Below are 7,962 nucleotides of genomic sequence, written 5' to 3' on the forward strand. Positions count from 1 at the left end.
GACAATTGTGGTTCTGAAAATAAGAATCGTTATGTATTTGCCTATCTATCCCTATTGGTTGCACGAGGAGTGTTTGATGTGGTGCAGCTTGGTTTTCTTATGGTTGGTCATACTCAAGAAGATATTGATACATTGTTTAGTCGCTTCTCTGAGAAGTTGAGGAAACAAACCATTTTCACATTTCCACATTTGATGAAGATCTTTAATGAGTGTGTTAGCATGTATCCAGCACCCTTTCTCCTACAAAAGGTGGCAGACTTCAAAGACTTTGTCCAGGGATGCTTACATGATGGAGCCGATAGCTTGATTGGGCATACAAAGCCATTGCAATTCAGGTTTTATATGAGTGATGGAATACCTTTGATGCAATACAAAGTACACCCCAAAAATATTGATTGGTTACCAGAAAGCGGTACAGAGTTATGGAAGAGAAATGACCAGGGAGGACCCAAGCTTCCTGAAGGTTTTCCAAAAGTATTGCCACCCTTTGAGTATGTTAAGGAAAATGAGAAGTTTGTGGAGGGCTTAAAAAAACATGTCAATTGGTGGAAAGAGCACTTGCAAGAGAAAGGAGACCAAAGTGATTATGCTAAGTGGATCAATCCGGTCCTTGCCTATTGGGAGAATCTTATGCTAAACAAGTGCAAGGGAAGACATTGGATTTCATGACTTTTGGCCAAGGAGTGTATGCGAAAAAGCTGAACCTCTTAACCTTCAAGTGGAGGATGATGTAGATGAAAGGTTTGATGTAAATGAGGACCATAATTGTGGTCCAATGCGCAACAGACCTGCTGAAGAGTTCAACCTGACTCTTGATGTGTCTAAAGGAGATTTTGTGCTTGTACAACCTTGTGATGCAAATTACCCAATATGGTTGGGAGTGACAACAAGTGATGTTGATCAAAACAACAACTCGATAAACTACCTACAAGTTCAGATACAATATTGGGCACCAATTTCAAAGAAGAAGAATGCAAGTGATGTGGAGGTTTATAAGGATTGTTGGAACAAGTATTGGCGAGAGAACAAAAATGATTCTCAGCGGCGCTGAGGGGGGAAGACACTAGCTGCATCATTTGGGCATGGAAGCCCAAGGGTGGACGACTTCCAGAGAAAATCAAGATTCCAAAGGCTATAATACTCAAGGCCAAACAGAATCAATTGAATCAACATGAAAGTGAGGCACCATCACACGTCAGTGCAGTTGAGCAAGAATGATTCGTTAGCACATGAGCAATTAGCTTCGTAATCTTTTAGCAATGTTGTATGAAGCTACCAAACTCATAGTTCAATCATTATTCAGATTGTAAGGCTTTCTTAAGCTTTTAGATTTATGGTTCACCCATTGTTCAAGAATTTTAATTCAATACAGATGGTGATCTTTTTAATTCTATCACCTAGTCTTTCTTACAACTTAAAGTTACATTGAATATCCTTTCTTTGTTAAAGTTTCTGTGTTTGATGGTCAACTGGAGGCTATGTGATATAAACAAACTTAATTCTTGGTGTGCATGTGTGTGTGTGTGTGTGTGTGCAGGCAAATTTACATCCCACCAACATCAAATTTACATCCCACCAACATCATATATACTTGTTACAAATGTACAATAGTACATAAATCATATCGCATTATTCAAATGCTTGTTGAGAACATCCAATAATAAATCTTGCATATCGCGCACAGTAAACATTGTATTGGATCTAACAAAGAATTGTCCCAAAATTGTGCATATTTCCCAAAATTCCTAAATTTGAGTTTTATAGTATGTTCTCTTGTCTCTTTATGTTATGGTTGTAACAAAGAGAAGAGAATAGAAGAAAATTCAGGCATCCATCTCTCTTGTGTGCTTGTTTACTCTTTTGTCTGTGTGTTTGTTTGCAAGGAGCTCAAGCTCATCCTCTTCCCAAAATTTTTCTCAACCTAGGTGGAAGAGGTGGTTAACCATCACCAGATGGTGCTTACCTAGGTGGAGAAGTGGTTAGTCATCACATGGTGCTTACCTAGGTGGAGAAGTGGTTACTCATCACACGGTGCTTACCTAGGTGGAGAAGGATGATTTGGATCTTGAAGTCAAACTCCTAGGAGGAGTAAGAGCCACCGCCATATCCAACCGACCACTTGGAGTTTCTTCCAAAGCATGGTGATCATTGATGAAGTGGGTGACCAAAAGATAGAATATATAGACAATTGAAAGGCCTTCCCACTCTGTGTGGTGTTGCTCCTCTCCACCCACTACTATAGTGAGAAGTCAATTGGCACATAGTAGATTGTTAGATCCATGTGGTATTCCTAGCTAGGTTGGGTGCACACAGCCAACAATTTTGAGACTAGCATCTATGTGGGCATGGAACAGATAATTGACCAATCTAGGGTATGAAATACAATCTAGGAGGGTGATGAGGATGGGGGATTTAGTGAGATGTTTCTTAAGTTAGGAGAAGGTAGCTTGGGTATATGCAGCATGAGATAGAGTTTGTGGAGAACCAGGGTACTCTCTCTCTCTCAGGACTCCACGCGCATGTGGTGTCAACATTCCATGGTCTTTTGGGAGGTACTCAATCCATGTGTTTGACTAGCTCTCTCTTTTCCATCTATCTTGGCAAATCTTGTATCGCTGAGAGTGTGTCAATCAGGGCTCCTTGAAGAGAGATTTTACTAATGTCTACTACTAAAGACACAATGGGTCTGTGTGAGACAAAGTGTTACATGATAAATATAAAAACATAGAAAAACCAAAGAAAATAAGCTAGCATTCTACACGGGTCCTACGGAATGCTAGGCCCAATGAAAACAATAGGGCTCATCATGTGTCATCTTCTTCTTTAAGAGGATACAAGGAGGCAATGGCCACTGCTTGGGCCGGAGTGGCTCTAATGGCACCAAAGTTAGCCCTTGATTTGGATCTAATCGAGTGTATGGCTTGGATCATAAGGAGTAGAAATAAAGTCTCTTCCCATATCTCACAATACACTATCGGTATGTGAATAGTGTTGGGATTTGGAGTCTCATTTATGGGAGCCCCTAGACATTTGAAATCCCTCCCCATATCTCACAATACACTCTTGGCATATGAATAGTGTTGGATTTGGAGTCTCATGTGTGTGTGACCCTTGTTTGTGTGTTCCGTGCGTGTGAATGAACAGCCTATAAAAGGGTGATTATTCTATAGTATGTGAACACACTCTTATAAGTGGATAAGATCAGTGTGCCATGTTGCATACACTTAATAGTGTGTGATATTTGTATGGGTCCAAAGATAAGGTTCCAAGCCTACATAAGCATTATACATATTAGTGAGTGAACATCACTTCTATCACATAATAATAGAACCTATCATCAAGTTATGTGATCATCTCTCTCTCTCTCTGCTTCTACTTCTACTTGTGTTGAGAATGATGGACCAACGTTCATCCATGTGTTGCCATAGCTAATGGCTATACACTGTAAGGTATTATTTCTTTCTCTAAAAACCATGCTAATATGAACAATGTGTGCATCAGAAGCTTTCCAAGAGGGAAGTCCCTTGGTCATCAAAAGCTTGCCAAGAGAGGGACTCGATGCTTCCAACAATGTCTCTATGGTGGCGGCCTTCACTGCACCTTCTTCTTAAGCTATCTTCAGTAAATTGTTCACTTGTCTTCTGCATGTTGTCTTCTGCCGCACGATGATGCTCTGCAGAGCAAGAGCTCAAAGCTCTATGATGCCAAACCTTCTTTGCTAATCTAGAGCTCCAAGAGTTCTCTACCCTAGACGCAAAAGCTTCATTAGTATCAAATCCTTGATCTAAGACCTCAAAAAGGAAGCTATAAAATCATCACAACACTGCTACTTATGTATCTTTTCTAGCAATTCAATGTTGCATAGAGAACCTGTTGGCTGATAATATGTCATTGCTTGTCAAGGTAATGTTGATCATCTTCTAGATTAATGCACTAATATGCCAATTATTCTTTGATCAAAATGTTGTTCCAACTGATCTTAATTCACCAATAGTTGCGAAATTGCCACTTAACTACCTTGATTGAGTCAATAATTCCACTCAAATTTCTTTAATCAAGTGGTTGTTATAAATCACTTCTTGATCATAAACTCTCCAAATTGCTTCTGATTTGTCAAGTTCCACCAACATTAATCACTAATGATTAAATTAGTACTAATCCTAACTATGAGTCATTTTCTTGATCAAGAAACTATCTTAACAGCACTTAATCAACAAATTGTTGGCATAATCTTGCACTATTATCTCCAAGATTCAATAATCTTGCTTTCTTGAATAAATTTTTAGCATTATCCACTGTTTTCTTGAAGTTTGTAACAATTTCTCTTAAAGGAACTAGATTCTTACAAGACATAACAAGATTAATGAAACACTGGATCAAGAATCACTGATTTGATTTTGCACAATAATCTTTGCAAGCTTTGAAAATTCTGCACCAATCAATCTATAACAAATTTGAACTCTAAAGAGCAATACTACACAGCAATCTTTTATCAATTTCTACAAACAGATCCGAAATTTACACCACTTTCTTGATAAAATTTTACCAAAACTTACATAAAACCTCAAATCTCTCCCTAAAAATGCACAAAATTCCAAGGATCTAAGCAAAGGAAAGATTTCAATCGTGAAAGAATCTCCAATATTTAAAGATTTCACGAAAATCAAGAAATGCAAAAATTCAAGAAATTATGTAGATTAGGGTTTTTAAAAATGGTGATTAGTAAGCATTAATCTCACTACTAATCTCTCAAAATGAAGAAAATTAAAATCTAAAAACTATATAAGACCTAATCTAAAAATAATTAAGTCTTAATCACTCTCTAAAATCAAAACCAAGATCAAAGCCAAGAGCTCTGATACCAATGTGATGAAGAGATCATGGCTTTGATACTAATTCCATGAAGGGAATCTAGAGTACACACATGTGCTACTCATCATAGAGAGTAGCCACCTAAACATTAGAAGACTACCATGAATCATTAGCCATAGAAGCATAAGCTCCAAGAAATGACATAATAGTCATAAGGTGATAAAAGGTAATCAAAAAGTACAATAATCCTAGGGCTAGTGCCTTTTATAGTCCCAAGGCCCACATACCCTAACACCACGTGTAAATGCCCCTAAGCCCCATGTGCCTAGGTCCATCCCCCATGTGCATGTGCATCCTAAAATCCCCTTGTAACACACCCCTTTCTTTGTCGCCTCACACCACTCACCTAAACATGAATACAATTAGAACCACAAACATGTACATGATGGAATATAGGGTAGCGAGAGAGAGAGAGAGAGAGCAGGGAACATAGGTTGTTAGCTAAGTTCCGATTGAGCCAATTCTACATGGAAACTCTGGTCTCTATGGGCTTCAAGTAATGGTGAATGATCCCCTTTCACATTGAAATACTAGTTATCAACCCACACGCTATCGCCACATTATTGTTTGCAACTTCTAAAGAGACTTCTTGTGTGAACAATGCCATCATTATCAAAAGAAATCATAACACAACAAAAAAAAAACAAAATCCAAATATATAAACCACAATGTCATAGCATTGATATCCAAAAAGCTAAATAACTATGTACCCAATATTCAAAGAACATACACAACGAAAATCAAATCCAAACAACCATGCATGTAATCTCCTCACACTTGGTCAATTTGAAAAAAATATCCAAAAAAGGTAAGCCACATCAAATGTCAAGATTCCAAAGGCTATCACTAAAAGTTTGTTTCCGAGGAGAGAGGATCATTTTCGAAATGTCACATCTAGCATAATAAGGAGGTGACCCAACAACACATTCAACATGTAAAGTGGAGGCCTTTTTCTCTTACATGTGGCAAAGACAGAATGGCTTGCAATGGAAGACACCACTAAAGGTGCGATGGGTGCTACAAAGAACTCATAAGATAAATAAAATCTTGGATTTATTAAGAAAAAACCAATCTTTTGGTATAGAACATCCCTCAAATGTAGCAACACATCTGTAAGTCATCCCTGCAACAATCATCCACCAATGGAGCAAGCAAGCACTCGTGTCATTTCAAACTTGCAAATAATAGGCATAATACAACATCGTATAATACTGTAATTGAGTGATACAAAGGCATGAACAGGTAATGCATGAACAAGTATATCCAAGACACACATGCACAAGGAACCTTCAAATTCCATCAATCCTTCCCTCGTGGAAATGAAAACACATACAAAAGTGGCATATAAGACCTATACAAAGTTGAGTTCTTGAAAGTCCCATCTCGACTATGCAACAAAATATCATGACGATGATCAAAAGTGGTGTCGTCACCTTGTCCATGCATGATAGTCTAGGTTCAGAAATAAAAATGACAATATGTGAGGGTATGAGTACATCAAAGCAATACTTGATTCCAACTGGTAGCAAGGTTGTGAGTATTTTTCCCACATTATAAAATGCTCCAACACATGGATTATACTCATGCATCATCGACATAAATAAGTATAATCAAGTTTCATGGACAACCAAGGCAGAGAACCCTTACTATCTCACACATAAATCCAAAAAGCCCAATCTACAACTACCTGAGAGAGAGAGAGAGAGAGAGAGAGAGAGAGAGAGATTAGCCATTGTAGTGTAGGCTTTCTCAAGTGCACTTGAGGATTCTGGCTTGTCCGAAATATCTTCCAAATCTTCTTTAGGAGCAATAGAATTGGCATGATTCTTCTCCTATTCTTTTGCCAGCCTTTTGAAGCATTGGTCTCCGTGTGTCCTAGCTTTCTGCAAAATCTGCATTTGACATCTTTTCCTTTGCCAACCTTGTGAAGCAAAGGTTGGCATAATTCTGAAGCATTGGTCCTTTGTGTGTCCTAGTTTTCTACAAAATTTGCATTTGACAATATATGAAGATAATATGCTTTTCCTTTGCCAATAGATGAAGATGATAAGCAAGCAGACTTGTTTTCAAGTATTGTAGAAATTACCAAGTATAAAGAGGTCTTGTCTACACTCAGAGTATCGCGTACAATGCGAAATGAGGATATGGTAGCAATACTTCTCGATAAAGACCACAGACTCAAGAGCAAGCTGACTCTACTTTTGATCTGGATAAGAGTTTCTTCACCAAGGATAAAAATCCACTAGGTGTGCCGATAATGCAATCAATTGTTGCAACAATGGTCTTGAAGTGTATGAGATTCCTTCATGTGCAAATTGAGAAACATGATTGCATACACCATCAAGCACCATGGATCCTATATGATGATTATCACTACCACGTATCCTAAAATCCATATACCACTATCGACATGAGAGACGATCTCATCAACATTTGCACCCAATGAGACAAAAGCCAACACGTAATTATAGGCTCGAATCTTCTTTTCGAAAGTTTCTCTGAACATTATCAACACACATTAACAATTATAACAATTAAGGTGATTATGCAAGTGGACGTAGAGACACCTTACAACATTTTTCCAACATGTCTGCAAGTAATTATTATTTTCACACTCCCACAAGTACGCTTCACAAAAACTACATCTAGCAATGTAAGTCTCAATTAAGAGGTACAGGCTCCAAAACTGGTTTTGTTTTACAATCTCTTAAGGATGGATGCAGATTAGTTTCAGGTCTAGGGCAAACTTTGAGGTTCCTCGTTAGTTTTATGATTGGATTTGGGAAGATAGTTCTAGTTCAAGCTATACCTTCTTCCCAACCACATTATTCATTGCACCTTCCAAACCTTTAAGAAGACAGCTATCCTTCACATTTCCTCTATTATGCTAAATTGGCAAAGACCATAACATCATGAAGCTAGACATAAAAATAGCACAACTTGCATTGTTAAAATAATCATCATAGTAAAAACACGTCATGGGTACATTTATAAATGAAGCTACCCATAGCATGCTCATTTGATCATATATTCTACTTGAGTTTTTAAAAAAAACATGATTCATGATGAGTTTTAATGGTTGCATATGGA

The sequence above is a fragment of the Cibotium barometz genome, chromosome 26 (assembly GCF_041138505.1).
Source record: "Cibotium barometz isolate CiBa-2024 chromosome 26, ASM4113850v1, whole genome shotgun sequence".
Lineage (NCBI taxonomy): Eukaryota > Viridiplantae > Streptophyta > Polypodiopsida > Cyatheales > Cibotiaceae > Cibotium > Cibotium barometz.